At 40.5% G+C, this 22,827-nt stretch overlaps 1 protein-coding gene across 4 annotated transcripts in view; it reads left to right on the plus strand.

Annotated features, from left to right (window-relative positions):
• SLC38A4 (solute carrier family 38 member 4) overlaps positions 1 to 22,827 on the plus strand; it is a 186,797-nt gene that overhangs the window by 109,296 nt on the left and 54,674 nt on the right. For 2 of the 4 annotated variants that reach the window (XM_077265388.1, XM_077265387.1), the window contains exon 2: positions 21,024 to 21,118. The exons of the other annotated variants lie outside the window; for them this stretch is intronic. The gene's annotated coding sequence lies outside the window, so the exon portion shown is untranslated. The remainder of the gene's footprint in view (positions 1 to 21,023; positions 21,119 to 22,827) is intronic. 4 annotated transcript variants of the gene reach the window in all.

Genomic DNA, 22,827 nt, shown 5'->3' on the forward strand with positions numbered 1-22,827 from the left:
TTTATTTGATACATAGGTACAGTTTGCAGTAGGAATATAGGGAATGTGAAGTATAAGATAAGCGATATAATACATGGTATTGTGAGGGTGATCTGCCCAGTTGCATATAGTAGAGACAGATATAGTTAAAGTTGGGACAAGCCCATAGTGGGAGGGGGAATGCCTCTGTAAAAAGGGACTGCTTCCTGATGGATGTTCAAATAGGGAAGTACAGTAACCAAGGTCAAGTTGCCAGCAAGAATCTATCGTTTGGGGCAGTGGCAGGCCTTACTGGAATCCCTTGCGGAAATTCCTGCAACGTCCGAAGCTCAAGGCTCAATAAAGGTACTACGAAAAGGGCCTTATCCTCTGGTATACAGGGGACAATGGACGTGGACTGTGTGTAGGGGATGTGGACTGTGTGTAGGGAAGGTAACAGATCTTCGGTGTATTGCGGAACTGGACTAGAAATCCATGGGGCTGACAGAGACAGTAAACCTAGGGATAGTCCAGAAGGAGTGGATATTAATACTGGACATGTACTATATTAAGGAGACAAGGAATAAGAAGTGTTGTGTCTGAAACTCCGTGCTATGATCTGATGAACTTGAACTGTCCAGTAAACTTTAATTTTTTTAAACAAATCCCCCGAGTTATGTGTGACGGATTCTGAATATGGATGCCTGGAGATATCGGAGATCTGCACCTACAAGTGAGTGTTATGCACCGCACACCTGACAGCACATTGGGACTGGTGCACGATTTTCCTGTAAAGTGCCAGGGCATTATTGAGCAGCAGCTTGCCCAAGGCTACCACCCTCAATCACTTTACATAGGTATACCTTTTTTGCACAACTGCAGATAGTTTTCAGATGACAACATGTATAAGTATCTGTGAACAGTGTGTTAATGTCAAATATAAGCCTGTGGATAAAAGCTAAACTTAGAAGAACTATGATAAATATGAAGCTCACAATATTTATAAGTTCAAAAGACTATTTTGTCTCCGTCTTTTATTTTGTCATTATAAAAGGAGAAATGCAAAACAGGTCGCTGTACGTCAACATGTTTGAAAAACAGGCTGGAATAGGTGATTCCAGACAAATATGTACTATGGCACAGTGGCGTACACACCTTCAAAAGTCAAACATCAAAGTTCAGGAAAGAAATGAACACATGTGTAGAAGACCACTAATTTCATTTAAAAAGTGTTTTGGCAAAATAGTTTGTAGGGTCACAGAGCGACCTTGATAGGAAGAAGTATTTTCTTTCAACCTTATTGTTTAATAAAACCATTTTTGCTAAAACATTTTAAATACTGTTTTTTCTTCTGCCATTTTTCTATTGTTCATATAAATATTTAAGATAATTTATTATTATGGAGCAGATTTAGAACTAGAGGCTTGAGTTCAAAAAATAGCAGTTGAAGAATAACGTAGATAAATGTAAGGTCATGCACTTGGTTCAAGAACAACAAAATGTATAATTATGTACTAAATGGTAAAGCAGTAGGTAAAACTTCTACTGTAATGTGGGCATATTTGTGCCCTTACTGCCAGGCAGCTGCTGCCAAGGCAAATAAGTATAAAGATATAGTTTTGTTTCTGTGCGTGTTACTAGTGCTGCCACACTTACAATGCTGTGTACAATTTTTGGCTCCAGTGTATAAGAAGGACATAGCTGACTTAAAGCAGTTCCATAGAAAAACAAGCAAGGTTGTTATGGGAATGGGTGTTCTGCAGACAGGTTATCAAAGTTGGGGTTATTCAGTTTGGAAAACAAAGAATTAGGGGCAATTTTGTTACAGTGTAACAATGAATGGACAGAGACCTTTACAATGTTTTGGAACTAAACCTACAACGCTGAAAATCTCAGACAATTCCTTACTGTAAAGGTTTGATTATTTTCGATTCTTTACTGTAAGGGTCTGATTGTAAAGGCAAAGACTATGGAACTCTCTGAATCATACTGTTGTGATGGTTAATTCACAAAAAAAAAGTTCAGGGAGGCCCTAGATGCCTTTATTGTAAAATATATTATATAATCCAAACCTTCCATTTCCAAGACTTCTCTCGTGCAGCACAAGTTTTTTCGGAATGCACTACTCCAAAATATCCAATTAATACCTATTCCCCACATTTTTAGGAGCAATTTAAAAACACATCTCTGTAGACAGGCTTATCACCTCATTTCACCAATCTAACTCTCCCCTGTCCTTCATTTTAATTTTTCCTCAGAATTTAGTCCCTCTTATTTATCTGTCACCACATCCTATATGCATCCAATAGCACTCACTTGATAACTGTACTTAGACAGATACTAACTGATGACCAGCTCATGCAGCTTTATGACTGACCAGTAAATACATCGCTCAGTTCCACATGCACCTAACCAAGACATAACCTAATCATAACTGAGCAAAAATAAACATGTATGGACCCATAGAAGCGCCAGAAAGGCGTGAAACGGCCGTAGTCCGTCAGGTCTCTTTCTTTTGAATTACTCCCCTGACACCTGCACCACCGCATGCAACCATGTTTCTACTTAATGGAATAAACCACAAGTTCATACAGGATTGGGTGAGTGTTGCATTTCCTTCTATTTCTTATGATTCATAAACATGTAAAGGTTTACGACAGATAGGGGCCAGAAGACTACAGAATCTGATTTCATGTACTCTTGTACTGATTAGAAGCACTTGCCCTTTACAGTGGGGAAAAAAAGTATTTAGTCAGCTGCAGGATATGTGACCAGAAGCCGAGGAGAAGCACGGCGGGACCATGTGAGGAGAGCAGCAATGGAGAAACAAGTGGCAGTGGCGGGAGACCGAGCAACGGGGGCAGTGACAACAGTCCAGGTAGGGGACCGAAGAGCAGCAGCGGACATGGCAGTGGTAACAGTACCTCCTCCTTACAACCCCTCCTACTATGACTGGAGAGAAACCTGTTTAGGATATGCGGTGCATTGATGTTCTCTAAAGGCTCCCAAGATCTCTCCTCAGGACCAAAACCCTTCCAGTCAATCAAGAAAAAAGTTCTTCCTCAAACCTTTTTTGTGGCTAAAATATCTCTCACCTCAAAGATGTTTTTGGCACAAACAGGTTGGGAGGTAGCACCCGATGAGGGATGGCAGCGGATAAAGATGCAGGTTTAAGAAGAGACACATGGAAGGTGTTGGGATTCTCAGCTTGTAGGCAACTTTGTTGACTTGCTTCAGGATCTCGAAGGGACCTATGTAGCGCGGACCTAATTTGTAAGATGGCATCTTGAGTCTGATGTACTTCGAGGACAGTAAAACTTTATCTCCGGGGCTGAAAGGAGGAGAATCCAGATACCTTTTATCGGCGTGACTCTTCATCCTACCACACGCTTTGTCGAGCGTCTCCTTAACGTCCTCCCAGAACTTAAAGAATTCCTGAGTCAGAGAGTCAGCTGCTGGTACCCCTGAGACTAGAGATACTGGAAGAGGCATCCCCGGATGTTGTCCGAAGATGATGAAGAAAGGTGTCTTGGCAGAAAACTCGTTTGAGTGATTATTGTAGGCAAATTCTGCCCAAGGAAGCAGACAGACCCAATCATCTTGATGAGAATTGGTAAAGTGCTAGAGATAGGAAGCTAAGATCTGATTAGTCCACTCTACTTGGCCGTTGGTCTGGGGTAGGCCGAGGAAACATCCAAAGTCACCTTCATGAGCTTGCAAAGGGCCCTCCAGAAGTGGGAAGTAAATTGAACCCCTCTGTCGGATACGATGTGCCGTGGAAAAGCGTGAAGTCTGAAGATGTGACCAATGAAAATCTTTGCCAACTCAGGAGCTGAGGGCAAGCCAGGCAAAGTAACAAAATGAGCCATCTTAGAGAACTAATCCACTACCACAAAGAAAACAGTACAACCAGAAGAACTCGGTAGGTCGGTAATGAAGTCCATGGCAATATGCTGCCAAGGAGCTGATGGAATTGGAAGAGGAAGCAGGGTTCTGTGAGGTAGTTGTCTAGGAACCTTGTTCTTGGCACAGGATTGACATGAGGCAACAAACTCCTTGATATCTAGATACAGCATGGGCCAACAATAGTGCCGAGATATGAGGAGAAATGTCTTCTTTATTCCGGTGTGCCCGGCCAATTTGAATGAATGTCCCCAGAATAATACTCTCCTCCTGTCGCCCTCAGCAATGAACGTCTTACCAGGCAGTGGAAAGGTCAGACTTAAATGAGCCACAGTGATGACGTTAGAGGAGTCCATTATATGCGCTGGTTCCTTCTCTATGTCTCCAGACTGAAATGACCTAGACAGCACATCCACCTTGACATTCCTGTTGCCCGGCCGGATGTGAAGATCAAAATCAAAACGAGCAAAAAATAGGGACCATTGGCCTGTTGAGGGTTGAGTCTTTGTGCAGATCGGAGATATGCCAGATTCTTATGGTGCTGCGCATTGCGTTCAGTGCGGATTTGAGCTTGATGGACGTATGGTAATAATAGGCACTAGGGCAGCGCTGATTGGCTGGAGGTGTGGTTAAATACACTCCCATCTCCCTCTGTATTCACACGCCCCCGGAAGAAGAATCTATTGAAACGCGCGTAGGGGTTTGGGCATATCTCGTGTGGTGCCACGGAGGTAACTATGACTAGATCTTATTTGCGGTGGCTATACGAATCTATAATTGACATATGCACCTTGCACTTTGATTAGGTTATTTAACCGGGATACTAACTGTGTATAATACCGTAGTATCTGCATGAATGCCATTAGAGTCTTATTATATAATTAGCCAAGGACATGCACTAAAGCACTTTTGCAGGTTTTCTTTATAGGCTATGCGCCAGGGATATTGTCCTGGGATGTTTTGGTAATAGAAGCATTACAATTGCCACAGGGTCATATTATATTGTTACCAGTGTTTCCACACGTGATTTGTATTGGATTGGAGGCATTTTTATAATTGTTTGTGTATTTGAATTAAGGTTTTATCCTTTTTGATATAAATAAAAATATTTGTCTTAAAGCAAAGCATTATTTGGCCTGTTTAATATTTTGCAGGCCTTTTTGTGGTTATTACCTTCCCTTTTGAGAAGGTAAAACTCCACGCATTTAAGGAGAGTTGCAAACTATTATTTTCCCTTAGACCCTGATCTTCAGGGAATGAGAATCAGCGGGTGGGGATTGATATATTTTTTCTTAGGGAGGGTCCACAGTCGTGGGCTTTTTCCTTACCTCTGACCACCCCTGAAAGAATGTCTGTCAATAGATTCTTTGATGCTCTCGGACTGATATATGATGAACCGGATCGTGTTAGACTGGCAGAGGACACTATTATGGGGCTCTCTGAGGGTAAGCTCTCAGCTGAGTGGTACTGTTCGGAGTTCCGGTGGTGGTCTTCAGAGGTTTCCTGGAGCAACTCGGCTCTCAGGTGTTGGTTCCAGAGGGGACTGTCTGAACATTTAAAGGACGCTCTGGCTCTCCATCTTCCCCCCAGCTCCTTGGAAAAGGCCATGACTCAGGCTGTCCACATGGATCGGAGGTTGTGAGAGAGAGGAGTCATGCAATGGGAGGCTCCTTTCCTTCCTGGTAAGCCAGAGTCTTTGCCAAACAGCAGCCACATCATTCTCTCTACCTTTGGACATAACTGACATTCAGAGGAAGTCAGATAGAAACAGCATGCTCTCACTTATTTGGGTCTGTCAGTTTCATCAGAAGAACATGAGAGTGAAGTGGCCAACATACTGTATGGCTCACATGTCATAATAACGTCATGGGAGACACAATGGTCGATGTCGCTGGAATGGCACTGCTACCTGAGGCAAGTATAGGCTGTTGTTATTTTACATGAGGGATTATAACAATTTAGAATGTGTTGTCCAAGTATTTAGAAACCTCTTTAAGCAAGACTATACAGCTTATATAGAGATATAATCTACATATAGAATTGAGTTACTGAAACTTCTAATGTTTATAGTGGTAATCGCCATTTCTTTTTATAGGTTTATTTGACTATAGAAAATATATCCACTATAATTAACTAAGTCAATTTTATTTTATTAAATAAGAATACATTTCTCACTCCTTTAGTAAGCTCTGTGTGAAACGTACGTCGGAGTGGGGGGCTCTCCCTATTAGGTATGTCTTATCCTCATGGTGTATTTTGTTGCTATTTTTAATTTTTCTTGGTAATCATTGGCATCCTCTCTCATGTATTTTTTAAGTACATACAGTATATTCACTAGCACTTTGATTACATTGCATTATTATTATTTTCATACTCTTACTACTTCACCATAGGTATATTTACTATGTTTTCTACATAGTATTTTAGGGATTTTCTTTTTGCCCCTTGTCTTTTAAGACCCTTACTTTATTTATAATGTGGTTCCTTACCTGTTTTTATCATTTGTATATAAATAATTTTTATACACTGTTTAATAAAATAACATTTGCTTAATGAATTGCAGTTAATACAAGATAAGCATTTTCTACAAGTCTACTTTCTGCTTCCACTTATAATGTATTTATAATTATTATTAATGTTGTCGGCATAGGTTTATTTGACTGCTGTATTATATATACTATATTACATATATTGATGCTGAGTTGTAAGGTGTCCAACGTTCATTAGGGGAAAAGCCTCCTGTTTCTAAAAGGTTTTATTCACTGCTGGTGTTGCTGTAAAGAGCTAAATGTTCTATTTGTTAGAAATATTTCCATAGAAACATGTAGAAGAGCAGCAAAAAGACACAATGATTTTTTTCTTATTGCTGACTAATTTGTGAAGTCTGCCAACAGTACCTACTGGATATCACATTGAACTAACAATTCACAGTACTGGCATTGATGTACTAGAACAGCAAATATAATTCTGTTATTCTGTGTGCAAAGACTACGCAAGTGTCCATGTAAACCATATCTCGGATGTGAGAAGACTGCACATGGGACCAGTACTGTATGCAATTGTAATATATTAAAGAACTGCCGATTCCTTATATGACAAATTGACTGCAAGTAAAGCAAGTTATTAAAATCTTATTTTAGGTCTGCTATAGTCTAGTATTTGGAAAATCATGTAAAATATTTGGAATATGTATAAAAGTGCTAAAGGAAATGAACACATAAGGTATGATGTTTATAAGTTTTAATTTAGAGAATACTTATATTACCCTTAAAATACCAATTCTGGGACATCTTTACTTAGAGTTCTGCATCGTGTTATATCTGGCATTCATCCTATAGATGTACAAATAGGTGGCCAAATTCGGTTTTACCAACTCCTTTATCAATATGGTATGTACTTTTATAGTCTGACACCAACCAATCAAAGCTGAGTGTGTAAGGACACGACCCATTGATAAACAGAATGGTAACACCCAGCTGTTAATTTATGCAAACATTTCCAAGTCGAAAACAGATAATCGGTACAAGGCAGAGATCTAGGAAGAGATTCTCCACAGTTGTTATTTCATGGGAAATACAAATATTTGCTGAAGACAAGTCAGGAGACCCGAGAGGTCCTCTGAAGCCTTGGTGACAAAATTAAGTTTAAATTTAAATTGCAGTTGATATTTTTAGATTTTTTTTTGTTTGGTGTATGCAAACAAATGTGATAAAATCAGCAAGAATTATGTCATAGACCCCTGTTTGACTCATTACCTTTGGTGAACTGAATGAGAACGTTGATCAAAATATTTTTGACATCCGGTATTCTTTTTATTTTTATATTCTTTTGTACACATTTCGGGGGCCAATATAACAGAAAATACCCAAAAGTGACAATTCAAAAAACTGCACCCCTCAAGGTGCCCAAAACCACATTCATGAAGTTTATTAACCCTTCAGGTGCTTCACGAGAACTAAAGCAATGTGGAAGAAAAAAAATTAACATTTTACTTTTTTCCCCAAAAATTTACTTTGGAACCAAAATTTTTTTATTTTCACAAGGGTATCAGGAGAAAATAGACCACAAAATTTGTTGCGCAATTTCTCCTGATTACACTGATACCCTGTATGAGGGGTAAAGCCAGTGTTTGACTTTTTGAACATAAAATTGGCTGAAATCAATGGTGGGCGCCATGTCGCATTTGGAGACCCCCTGATGTACCTAAACAGTGGAACCCCCCAATTCTACCTCTGACCCTAACCCCAAGATACCCCTAACCCTAATCCCAACCCTAACTGTAACACACCCCTAACCCTAATCCCAACCATGACCATAATCCCAACCATAACCACAACCCAAACCCCAACACAAACCTAACCCCAACCCTAACCCTAGCCACAACTCTAGCCCAACCCTAAAACTAGCCCAACCCTAACCCAAGCTCTAGCCCCAACCCTAACCCTAGCTGCAACCCTAAACATAGCCCAACCCAAACGCTAGTCCAACCCTAACCCTAGCCCAATCCTAACCCTAGCCCAACTCTAACTGTAATGGAAAAATGAAAATAGATCAATTTTTTTCTTTTGTTATTTTTACCTAACTAAGAAGGTGATAAAGGGGGTTTGATTTACAATTTTTTTTATTTTGATCACTGTGATAGGGTGCATCACAGTGTTGAGGGAGGATCTAAATTGATCCTTCACGGTTAACTCTGATTTCCAAATTAATCTACAGGGCGTTGCCGGCAACTGAAAACGACCAGACGGAGACGTGTGCCTCTGTATGGGGGATCGAGCAGATCTCTGGCCCCCGTTTTATTGTGTATGAGTTTTCATAGTCATAGAAATTATACTTCAACCAATCAGCATAAGAACACGCTCACAGTTCTTAACCTATAAGAATACAGGAAAAACTTAACCCATGAGAATACAGGAAAAATGGAAACTACAGATATGGTCATGTCTTTTTGGCATAGTATGTGTTTTTCTAACAGATGCCTCAGTCTTGTATAGTGATACACCCCCGAATCTATTATCTGGCTCGAGTCAGAAGACTCAAGGTCTTTATACCAATTATGAACCATAGCCTAGTTGCATACCAGGCTTGTGATCAACAAGATAAAATTACTTCATGGCAGCTGTAACCTTTTACCTAATTAAATAACAGAATTTATCTTTAAGCAACAAGAAAATGGAGTCAAAAACACAAAAATGGAGAATCTAGCACAAAATGGAGAACCTTTCATAATTTGTTCCTTCACATTCCCCCCTAGATAAATTTTGTTAATTAATGTCCAGCATCAGAGGTACTATCCCAAGCTCTAAGCTCGAGGGGTACTGGTCTTCACATGACTGGTGCCATGTTACCAGCCATGGCTGTTGCGGCATACCCGTCCCCCCTGTATACTAGAATTTACGAATAACAATTATTGATAACAGTAGTGGGGATCTTTTGAAGATAGCCATGCACTTGGCTTCAACATCTTCATCAGGTAACTTTGTGAAATCGGTGTAGAGAAGAGCAGGGGTGGCAACGCTTTTGGTTCCATCATTAATTGTCTTTGTGCAGAATTTCCTAATACATACAGAAATACACCAAAAAACAAGTTTTAGTATTACATATATAACAAGGATAAAGGCAACAATATATAACTAACTTTGCAAGATTCCAGCTATCCAGCCCCCAAGTCCCTCAAATCAATTTGCTGGATTAAGAAAGCAGAAGGTGTCTGCCCACCAACTGTCCTTATTACGGTCATTGTCTTTATTATATTAATATCTGAGTCTTTGAATATCCTCTAAGTTTAACTTCATTGTGCTATTGGGATCTATATAATAACAGCAAGCGGGTCCAATAACCTGACACATACCACCCTGTGCTGCTGTTAAGTAATATAGTATATTGATTAGTGACTATGATAAGTTGGTTTTGGACAACAACAGTAGTATTAAGTATATCCAATATATCCCAAATTTGATCATCTAGATAGTCTGTGGCCCTAACCAATGTATCCCACATTTGTGTAATCATAGGGTAAATGAAAATAGAACTGACAATTTTATTGGCTATACCCATCTGTACTACTAATCTTTCATGATATTGTACAAACTTATTATTCAAGGATATTGGGGAATTTAGGCTGTCCCATGCGGTTACCAATATTATTATATGGAAATACGAAAAAACAAAACATTATGTCCCCTTATTTGCTACTAGTCTGTTTGACCAGCTTGCAGTGCGATACGTAGATCCACGTCGGCCTTCCTTCCAGCTTTACTGACATAGGAGTGATACTGAGGACTTGGTAGGGACCGTCATACAAGGGTTCTAGTCCGTGTTTTCTGACATGGCTTTTCATGACCACAAAACCACCAAACTTTAAGTTGTAACAAATGTCGGTTTCTGCTTAATCTGGAAGGGAAGAAGAAACTAAAACATGGGTGTTAGCAAGATTTTTACTAAGCTGAATAACATATTGAACAGCACGGCCAGTTTCCTCTGATAACTACTGAGGCTGGAAATTTACAACTGGGGGCCTAGCACCAAACAATATCTCATATGGGGACAGGCCATGTTTTGCCTTAGGGGTAGTACGAATGTGGTACAGTACAATGGGTAGGAGCTCTGGCCATGGAGCCGTAGTCTCCCGCATTTTTTTGGTCAATTGTCCCTTCAGTGTGCCATTCAGCCTCTCAACTTTCCCACTGGATTATGGATAGTATGGAGGGCTACAGTGGATCCAAACATTGTCAAAACCTCCTGATACACATAGGACTTGGTCACTTTCAATGACTTCTGGAACACCATATCTGCATATAACTTCCATCACCAGTTTCTTCGCTGTAGTCTTTGCAGTCATGTTGGTAACCGGGAATGCTTCCGGCCAACTGGAGAACATGTCGACAACCACCAGACAATATTCATACCTTCCAGACTTAGGCAACGTGATATGGTTCACCTGGAGCCTTTGGAACAGATAGTCGGGCTTAGCAAGATGCTTTGGGGGTACATGTTGAAGTTGACTGGGATTGCAGGTCTGACAGATATTACATGCACGGTTGTGTGCTGTCAGGACTGGAGAAATACCTGGAGCCCAGTAGAATTTTTGTACTAGGGCTATGGCCTGGTTTTTTCCTCGATGTGTGGGCCAATGTGCCCACATGGCAATAGCAGGGTACATCCGCTTAGGGAGACACAAAAGTTGGTCCTTTTTCCAGAGACGATTGTCCATACGTGCTCCATCAGCCTTCCACTGCTTCACCTCTTCCTTTGGGGACATTCTCTGCAGCGTCTCGCGGTGTCCGACAGAAAACCTCAGTCTGGCGTGGATCATCAGCTTCCTGTAGAGTCAGTGAGTCAGTGTTTCTTGTAACTGTTTATGCTGAGAGCGTGTGGTCACCATAGCTGGTATGGTCAGTTCACCGTGTAGGAGAGCAGCAGCTTTTGCTTGCATATCCACAAAGACGTTACCAACAGTGTGTGGACTGTTCCCAGGACCGTGCGCCTTAACTTTGATAATGGCCACCTGGGTAGGCAATTTGATTGAGTCCATGAGGGTTTTAACAGCTTCAGCATTCTTCACTGGAGTCCCGGCGGTAGTAATAAACCCTCGATTGGCCCATAGGGCTCCGAAATCATGAGCAATACCAAATGCATACTGTGAGTCCGTGTAAATATTAGCCCGCCTGTCTTTGGTCAGAACACATGCAGTAGACAGAGCCTGAAGTTCTGCTTCTTGTGCTGACAGTGAGGGAGGGAGTGCAGCTCCGTGCACTACAGTATCTTCCGTAGTAACAGCGTATCAGGGTGGAATCTGCCAAAATCATCAGCATATCTTGAACCGTCTTTCAGGGCATTATAGAGAAATTGCATTATGCGGGATACGTCCGGTATCCACTGACGACAATAAGTACATAGTCCAAGAAAACGCTGGAGTTCAGTCTCATCTTTTGGAAAAGGAAGGGAGCTGATGGCTATTTTCCTTTCTTTTGAGAGGTGTCTGACACCCTAAAATATCACTTGACCAAGGCAGAACGGAAGTTTCGAGGCCGAAACCCAACAGTTCAGATCTGCCAGATACTTGAGAAGACTAACAGTGGCAGCAATGGCTTCCTGCTCTGTTTGTGCACACACAAAAGATCAGCCACATTATATTCATCTGCATAGGGGTTATATAACGTAAGTACCAGCTGACCATCATCTTGGAATTGTATTCTGGAGCGGAACTGTGATAATAAATCTGCCCCCAGTAAATTTACTGGACTGTTGTGGATTCTGTTTTTGGGCTCCCTCTGGTGGTTACAACTGGTACTGGGTGACTTTGGTGGGTTGCGGTCTCTGGTTTCCACCTGTCCATCAGTGGCTGGGTGTTTCCTATTTAACCTGGCTTTCCTGTCATTCCCTTGCCGGCTATCAATGTATCAGTGTGTGTCTCTGTTACCTGCTCCTAGGCCTTCAAGACAAGCTAAGTCTGTATTTCCCTGTTTCATGATTGCTTTCATGTTTTTTAGTCCAGCTTGCAGATATGTAATTCTCTGCTGCTGGTTGCTCTAGTGGGCTGAAATTACCACTCATGTACCATGAGTTGGCACATGAGTTCAAGTAATTTCAGGATAGTATTTTGAAGGGTTTTTCAGCTGACCGCGCAGTTCACCTTTTGTATCCTCTGCTATCTAGCTTAAGCGGGCCTCATTTTGCTGAATCTGTTTTCATAACTACGTTTGTGCCTTCCTCTCATTTCACCGTCATTATATGTGGGAGGCTGCTATCTCTGTGGGAATATTTCTCTGGAGGCAAGTGAGGTCTGTTATTCTTCTGATAGGGGAAGCTAGTTCTCCGGCTGGGGCGAGACGTCTAGGGGCTCCCCAGGAACGTCCCCCGGCTACTGTTAGTTGAGTGTTGAGGTTCAGGATCGCGGTCAGCTCAGGTTCCATCACCCTAGAGCTCGTCCTGTTTTTGCCCGTGTTTTGTTGACAAATTCCCTGCCATTGGGAATCATGACACTGGACATGAGGGAGAGATTAGGAACTGAGCCATGACTTCAGGGAAGGGTCCCACAGGGATGGGCTTTGTAAGAGTATATTTATTGGGCCTGCCATCTACTCCAATTAAAACAAGCTCTTGATCTGAGAATTGACATAACAGGGCTTGGGAGGGAGATTCCCATACATAGGGTTAAAAAAGAATATTGGAATGTGAGACTGGACTTGTGTATGATGGGAAGAGGGCAGAGCTGGAGTCTGTTACATGGGCCACTGATAAGGAATGGAGCTGCGTCCTTGCAGCTGTGAGGGGGGGCTGTATTTGGAGCGGGGAATTGCTGTGGCTTCTGGTTTAACCCTTGCCTTTAGCTTGGTCCGCTAATCTATCTTGTGCCCAAACTTTTAAAGCATTACAGAAATCAACACCACTCTCATATGTTCCCCCATCCAGGTTCACATTATACATTATGCCACCCTCAATAATTGGAAAATACCCCTTCCCAGCCTTCACTTGGAGTAAGTGTAACAGATCTCTCCGGGGAGTGGAATAAATCTCTCGATTTGCTGCTATTTATCTATAGAAAACCATGGGGGAGGTTTCTGGATCGGGTAACTGGTTACAAAGGTTGTCTATCTGGGATGGAGAAAAGGGGGTATACTTTGGCCTTTCAGGAGTAGCTTTCACATCATCTTCAAATTCTGATATTACTGACTCGGGGGCGGGAGGAGGTGGCGGTACAAGAGGCATCTGCTGCGGAAGCGGGGCAGAAGGCTCTGTTACAGTTAGAGATTGTATTGCTTAATGGGCCGTTAGGCGGCTATCAAAGACAAATCGGACCTCCTCCAATTTTATGGGGTTTTCCTGTATACAGCGCTCTATTGCTGATACTATAACCATGGCGGCATCCTTCCTGTATCATGGGTCCACCTTTCTGTGAAATCACTGCAGCCAGTCCTCCAGCATGGTGGAGTTGATTATTTGCGGCATTTGCTATGGCCCCAACGTGTTGTTTTGTGAGATCCCCTGTCCCTATCCTAAAGAGCACATCAGGACGGTGGGGTCCAGGAATAACATTAGAATACATTTCCTGGAAATCTTCTATCTCCTCTGTATATCCTGTCTCTGACCAAATAACTAAGGTAGGTGGGGGCGGATACTCATAACCACTAGCAATACTAGGCATAACAGGAGCTGGTGCTGGCGGTGGCCGATAATAGATGCCGTCAGCGTTTAGCAAGGGAAAGGTGGGGGCTACAACCCTGGATCTCCTCGCTCCACAATTGTAACAGACCTCTCTACACTGAGAATTAGTAACTCCGCATACATCACAAATCCACCCGGCAGGATCATAGGGTGGGGGCGCACTAAGTTTTGGCAACCCAGTATATATTGGTGCTTTGGGATTGAGGGGCACGGAGCTTACAGTCGGGAGGAGAGGCTTGATTTCCTGGGGAGGGACCATATCATCTAACAGGGAGCCCCCCTGTTTCAGATTATTATTTTTAATTATTTGTCTTTCTAACACATTACCCTCAATCACTTTCTCAATTCCTTCCTGCACCACAAAACATCCAGTTTTTGTCATAGTAATAGACAACTTCCCTTTTTCAACGTGACAAAACAATCAGAATTCACTTCCTCTGTTGATCCTCAATTTAATATATATTAACCACTCAACTTGAAACAGGTAAATCCTTTACCAATCTTTCAATTACACTGATAATCAAACAATCACTTACAAATTTCCTTCTAAAACTAGACACTAGATTTCACTTTCAATTTACAATATTTCTTTGTACTTCAAAACAATATTGTCGCCTTAAACAAAACACAGATCTACCAGCGCGTACTACACCAAGAAAATACAGTGAAACTCAAGAGCGCAGCCACGTGCGTGCCCCCTCCACACCAGAAACACAGCATAGATAAGAAAATCACAGCATTCCTCAGCGCAGAAGGGAGAAAGCAACAGCGCAGCTGCTCGACCCCTCCCATCGGATATTTTAGAGATAAACACAGAAACGGAATACAGCAGTTCTCAGACTTAATTAATTTCTACAAAATCTTCATCACACAATTCACATGCCAGATTGAGAATATTTTCCCTGCATTCCTGACAGATTTCTTTCCCCATCTTTGGGCTAACAATATCAAATCTTCATCACACAAATTCAAAATCTTCTTCTTCTTCCACGGAAACTGATTCTCCTTTAGAGCTAAATATCCTTACTTAGTCGTGCATAATACCGACGGCCTTACGGTTTTATTCCACTGGGTCTCTCTGTCCCCCGCTGGGACAACCCAAAAACGCGGTACTCAGTGAAAGGAGGAGGGCGTCTTAGACTTCCCTCCGGACACCTCTGGATATATTTAAATCAATATATACCTGAGTTACGTATCCTACCCAATCTTCGATCACCTCACCGTGCCTAATTCTAACAGTGATCAGGAATTCAGGATATTTTGACTGTAAAGAGAATTACATCACTGGTCAATCCGGGGTGTCTGTCCCTTATGAGGTACGGTTCGAGCACTGGGCTCCCAACGGAACTACACCTCTATATGATTCCACCCAAAAATCATCCCACCTTCGGGGACAAACCTCAGATCCTCTTTGCAGCAACAAACACAGGAAAACCACACCAAATGGTCAGTCTGGACAGTATAACTGCCATCTTACCGTGGTTGTTGTGGGGGATGATCAGTCCCAATTTTCCAGTACCTGTGTCCAGTCCGAGGGTCCTTTGTCTTGTTGTCCTCCGGGGGGCAGAGGCGTTCCTGCTTGGGGCCCCACGTTCTCGGGCGCCAACTGTTGAGGGAGGATCTAAATTGATCCTTCACGGTTAACTCAGTGATTTCCAAATTAATCTACAGGACGTTGCCGGCAACTGAAAATGACCAGACGGAGACGTGTGCCTCTGTATGGGGGATCGAGCAGATCTCTGGCCCCCGTTTTATTCGGTATGAGTTTTCATAGTCATAGAAATTATACTTCAACCAATCAGCATAAGAACACGCTCACAGTTCTTAACCTATAAGAATACAGGAAAAACTTAACTCATGAGAATACAGGAAAAATGGAAACTACAGATATGGTCATGTCTTTTTGGCATAGTATGTGTTTTTCTAACAGATGCCTCAGTCTTGTATAGTGATACACCCCCGAATCTATTATCTGGCTCGAGTCAGAAGACACAAGGTCTTTATACCAATTATGAACCATAGCCTAGTTGCATACCAGGCTTGTGAACAACAAGATAAAATTACTTCATGGCAGCTGTAACCTTTTACCTAATTAAATAACAGAATTTATCTTTAAGCAACAAGAAAATGGAGTCAAAAACACAAAAATGGAGAATCTAGCACAAAATGGAGAACCTTTCATAATTTGTTCCTTCACAACAGTGATCAAAATGAAGCAATAGGAATAATTTCCTATTATTGCCGGGTACCGACCGACAGATCTTGGCCGACACACTGTGCATGTGCCCGCCATTTCCTTCCCAGAAAAGGACGCAGATGGCCGGGGGACAGGACCAGGGGACGCAGGAGGGTCCAGGGACACTATAGGTACCACAGGGGCTCGAGGGACGCCATTCTCTCTCCTCTGATGTGCTAGATCATATCAGAGAGAAATTAAATGAGAAATGGGACTTTTTTTGCGGCCGCCGTGATTCCATGAATAATGGTGATCACAACATTGGGGTAAGTAAAAACCAACCCAAATCATTTTTTCTGGGGTCTCAGCTACCCCCTGAGACCCCGGAGAATTTCCGACGCTGGGGCGCTACAACCTTATTTCTCGGTGCTGAGGAATAAGTACCCTTAACTGCCACTGTTAAAAGGCATATCGGTGGTCATTAAGGGGTTAACGCCAGAAAATGGTGAAGATTTTGGAGTACATATTTTCTATTTTTTTCTATTATTTTTAATAAATTTGATGCAAAACTCACCACTTTTTTTTAGACTGTCAAGAGAGAAGTTAGTCTTAAAACACTACTCTGTTTATTTTATTTCATGCCTTAAATGGTATCACAAATGTATGCTCACTGCCTGTACTTACCAGACACCCTCTGGTTACTGGTAAGTAGCACTTACCAGACACTGTCTTCTGCTGTTCTTGATGTTGCTCCAATCCTGTCCTGCTAGTTGTGACCTTCCCAATCGCTCCAGTGTTTTCTGGGCAGACTGGAAGTTACTTCTCAATGTAAATGTAAAAAAGCCAGAAAGAGGATCTCATAGACTTACACTGAGAACTTACCAAAGATTCAAAGTGAAGGACATCATCCAATCCAGGTGAAGACAAAAAAACTCTTTATTGTGCCATAAGTGCAACGTTTCAACCTCAGAGGGTCTTTATCAAGCATACATGACAATCAACATGACGGCCTTAAATAGGAAGTGGATAACCACCACCTATTAGGTCCGCCCACAAAATTTACATACATAATATCTGGTGATCATAATAACAATAAAAAAATATATAAACAGTGAGACATATACAATTAAAACCTCATCACAATGTCACTGAAATCCCCCGTTGTGGACAATGCTGCTCATGATCATAGTAGTAAACACATGTAAAAACTTGGAACGTAAACAAACAACGCTGCCTGTCACATCTAAGCCTATCAAAACACTCTTGGGGGCCATTATGTATGCGAGCTGCCTATAACTGAGCTTGTATCACATCTCTCAAAATCCACCAATCCGTTCCTGTAATAGGAATCCAATCAGGGGCATCAATACTTGGCCAGCAACATGCAGTGGAGCCAATCCAGGCTCCATACCTGCATCCAACGAACTGCCTCCCAGGATAATTACATAACCCGCCATCCATTACATCAGAGGCTCACCTGGCTCCCCGCATAAAGGAAAGGTCCCCAACCTATTGCACATGTCCGCCGGCTCCATAATTGTAAAAGTTTCACTGTTTATATATTTTTTTATTGTTATTATGATCACCAGATATTATGTATGTAAATTTTGTGGGCGGACCTAATAGGTGGTGGTTATCCACTTCCTATTTAAGGCCGTCATGTTGATTGTCATGTATGCTTGATAAAGACCCTCTGAGGTTGAAACGTTGCACTTATGGCACAATAAAGTGTTTTTTGTTTTCACCTGGATTGGATGCTGTCCTTCACTTCGAATCTTTGGTATGTACTCCTCCATCTGGGTCCTGTGGAGTTAGGACGAGCAACCACTTTATGCAGCAGTGCTGTCAGCCGCCATTGCATTATTTACACTGAGAACTTGTCACCTTTAGTTCTGACTTCTGACCAGTCAGGAGCTGAGGTCTCAAGATGGAAGAGTGGAACCAAAGTGGCACTGGGAGAAACAGAAGATAGTAACTGGTAAGTATTTTATTCTGGTCCGGGAACTGACATTAGTGATACCACTCCATCGGTGAAATAAAAACAATGATGGAATGTTGCTTTAGTAGAAATGTATTCTTGCAACAAAGTATCATTTTGATTTAGATATGTACATTCATTCCAGAGTACAGTCATAGGTAATGATTTATTAGAGTAATTCATTAGACTTGTTAAAAACTATTGTGTTCTTTTAATACAGTATACAATTAGATTATAGCTAGGAATGAATGTGCTGCAAATACTTATTCATGTGTTTTAACCATTTTTAGCTATGAAGCTAACTCTTTAGAATTTTCCATATTTCTGCATAAATTTGAGCTAAAACTACATCAGGTATTCACACAAATTGTAAAAGTAGAAAAAGAAAATCAAAAGAATCAAAAATATTTGACTTCTTCTTTTTTCAAAAGTATTAAAATGTTGCAAGACTCACTTTTGTGAATGGCAAAAGTATGTCAAGGTATGGTAAGGATAAGCAGATAATTTGAAGACCAAATTAGAGTTGGTGTTTTCAATCGATTGAACTTGTTTTAATAAAAAAATGGGGAACCATCATCATTTGATCTTCACAACATATTTGTGGAAGTATATCACGGCACAAACAAAGGAGATTTCTAAGGGCCTCAGAAGAAATATTGATGGTCAGTAGGCTGAAAAAAGTTACAAGACCTTCTATGAAGTGTTTGGACTCTATCACTCCACAGTTAGACAGATTGTGTACAAATGGAGGAAATTTAAGAACATTGTTATACTCCCCAAGAGTGGCCGACCAACATAGACCACTTCAAAAGGCATATAACAGTCTGCAAGGTCACAATGAAAACAAATGTAGCCTATAAGCAAATACAGTACAGGCCTCTTTCACATTAGCTAATGTTCATGTCACGAGGATACAAGGAGGGCAAGAGCTAATAACCCGGGCCCCTGCAATTTCCCTCAGACTAGGGTAACCCTGTCTGACCCTTTACCTGAAGTTTACACTGAAGGTGTGCATGTTCAGGCCTCCACCCTCACCCTGATTCCTGATTCAGCCCTAGACTGAACACCACCGCCCACCACCCAGTGAATGCAATAGACCAATACCCACAATTATAACAAACAAGGATAAAGGAAATTATACACCACGCCACAGTCAATCAGGAATACACTATAAAGGTGCAGGGCAAAATAAATACAAATATAGGAAGGAGTAAATAAGACAAAGGAAAATACACCACCAGCAACGATTCTCCAACAACCAGCTCTCCACTCCGGACCGAGATAACTACGGATAAGACAGAAGCTATAATCGGCGACGCCCAAAGATCAGGAGAACCATTTAAAGGAAATGGGCATGGCCCAGCTTCCAATCCGAGGATCAGATAAATTAACCCCGGAGCAGCCAGACGAAAACTAGCTGACGCCAATGAGCAAACAGTGGTCAAACGCGGAATTACCGCTGTCTGTCAGACGACCTGGTCTGAACAGTGTCCGACATGACAGTACATGACTTCATGAATCTCAGCATCAGAAATACAATAATCAACAATGGTGTGTATGGCAGGATTGCAAGAAGAAAGCCACTACTCTCCAAAAGAACATTGTTACCTATCTGCAGTTTACTAAAGATTTACTAAAGATTAGATGGATAGCGTAACAATATTTTATGGAGTGATGAGAAAAATATAGCTTTTTGGTTTAAATGAGATGAGCTATGTTTGGAGAAAGAATAACACTGCATTACAGTATATAACCTCATACCAATTTGGAAACACAGTGGTGGTAGTGTCATGGCTTATTCCTACTTAGCTGCATATGGGCCAGGACAGCTTACCATCCTTGATGGAACAATGAATTCTGAATGATATTAACAAGTTCTAAAGGAAAATGTCATGACATCTGTCCATGATCTGAATCTCAGGAGAACGTTTGTCATGAAGCACTGCGATGACCCAAAGCACACAAGTCCTTCTACAAAAGAATTGTTTAAGAAGAATAGAGTCAAAGTTTTTAAATGCCCAAGTCAAAGTCCTGCCCATAATCTTATGGAAATGTTGTCGAAGGACCTAAAGAGAGCAGTTCATGTGGGAAAACCAAAGAACATAATAGAATTGAAGCTGTTTTATTGGGAGGAATGGACTAAAATTCCTCCAAGTCTATTTGCAGGAACAGGACTAATCAACAATTACCAGAAAAGTTTATATGCAGTTATAGTTGCACATCAGGGGTCACACAAGATAGTGAAAGCAAAGGTTCATGTAATTTTCCATTTATTGGAATGAGTCAATATTTTGACTCATTAATCATATTTGCTTCCTTGCATCTACTACTAGGATTTATGGTAAAATGTAATGTACATTAATGTCAAGTTTATGGAGAAATAAGGAAAATTCTTAAGAGTTCATAAACTTTCATTAGGCACTGTACATAATATACAGAGTGAAACAAAAAACATTGATAAAATTGGAGAGGTAGTCAAAATCATAATGGAAATAAAGTTTCTTTCAATTGCTTTTTGTTATGATGGACTTAAACTTCACGTTTTGCTTCTTTCCAGAGCAAGACTATTAAGTCCCTTTATAAATCATCTTGGATATGAGTAGATTAATAATTGCACAGTAATGTAGACTGGTTTGCTACCGGTTATCACTTTCTGCTTCAGGACACAGATCCAGTTTTTTTTTAAGAAGATGTACACAGCCAAAGTCATTGAGTACACATTGTCTGGCGTAATCAGGTTTTATCTACAGAATCTGACGCAACTTGGAAAGGTTTGGTCCTTCATGTTAGGTTTGATTGGTTTAGAACTTACACTCCCTCTTGTCTTTAAATATTACACAGCTGTATGACACAGGAAAAGTCTTCATGATTGTAACTGGCCAAATAAAAGATTTTCAAAATCGGTTCCATAGAAAACGTGCAAAGTTGACTTTAAGGTAAAATTTTTATTTTGATTGCATTTCACTGATTTTTAGTTTAGTTATCTGCTATATTTTAACACTATTGAAGAACACTATTGAAGTATATTTTATACTAATTTATTTCACAATTTGGATTTACTTGAAAAGCAGTTTACATTTTTTGGAGCATTCTCAATACTAAGTATTTAATTCTGCCTTTTCAAATGCAATGTAAGATCTTGTTTTAAAATTGATACTTACAGGAAATTAGATTTATTAATTTCATTGTTAGAACGTTGTGTAAGTTGGTTAGTTATATAGATAAATATCTGTATATGTAGCTTTGATTTTCTTCTCACCATGAATTTGAACTCAAATATGCTGTAATTTTGTAATCATTAGTACCATAGATAACTAGACATATATATATGTACATATAAAAATATTAATATATGTATATCTATATTAGAATATATACATAAATATATATATTAGAAAACAATATTTATATATATATATATATATATATATATATATATATATATATATATATATATATATATATATACAAATAATTCTCAGGGATTAGTTTAGTAAATTAGACTACAGAAGCATCTTGTTCCGTTTCCATATATAATTGGAATTACTTACGGTGTGTGTCCTAATGCAATGACATACATGAACTATTGTATTTTTATAAATCATCAAATATAGGAAACAATTGTCCAATAGAGTCTTTCGGAAAGTGTTGTATTGTGGAGCTGAAATGTTATATGCTATGGGTGAATAAATCCCATTTATTTCCACTGGAAGAACTGAAATACTTTTTTGTTATTTACCTGCATAGTTACATTTTGTCAGGCCCATTCAATAATTTCTTAGGTAACGGTAATTATCGATTAATGTCACAATGTATTTAATATGTACCAATCCAGCAATTCGGCCATGGATCTACAAGGTCCACCTCATGTAGACTCATTATATAACCACAAAGACACAAAAAGAGGAACTGACTCAGCACTATCATATAATAAAAATGGGAATCTTCTGTGTGAACTTGGTCTGACATCCAAAGCCTGACGTGTGTGATGCTGCTGCACCGGCCGCACTCCCCCTCTCGCCGCTCCCTCTGCCACAGAGAAGGCTTTAAGGAAGATTTAAAATAGAGAGCGCTGCTAACTTTCCTATTCACTGGATAGTATATAACCAGTTATCCAAAATGGATTCATACCACATCCAGCCAAATATATGCCATGAAAGGGAGAGATTTTTTCAAATCTATGGACACGCTAGACGCACGCATCACAACTTTCTGCATGTATGCAAAACGTGCCACAAATATAATTTGAATATAACCTTAAAGGCATGGCCTGATGCAGGCGGCACAAGTCCCAGCGCATGAAGCATAATGCCCTCTTGCTTTTCAATAGCACATCATAGTACTGTTTCTGCACTATGCCAGCAATAGTAGGATGCAGGGAGTTTCATCAGACCCTTACATGGAATGTAATAGTGGAAAGCTGCTTTTCTGGTGATGGTCAGCCAAATGTCTTTATATAAAATAATGAAAGATAAATAGATAGATAGATAGATAGATAGATAGATAGATAGATAGATAGATGATAGATAGATAGATAGATAGATAGATAGATGATAGATAGATAGATGTGAGCTAGATAGATAGATAGATAGATAGATAGATAGATAGATAGATAGATAGATATGAGAGAAAGAGAGATAATAGA

This window comes from Ranitomeya variabilis, chromosome 5 (assembly GCF_051348905.1).
Source record: "Ranitomeya variabilis isolate aRanVar5 chromosome 5, aRanVar5.hap1, whole genome shotgun sequence".
NCBI classification, from domain to species: domain Eukaryota; kingdom Metazoa; phylum Chordata; class Amphibia; order Anura; family Dendrobatidae; genus Ranitomeya; species Ranitomeya variabilis.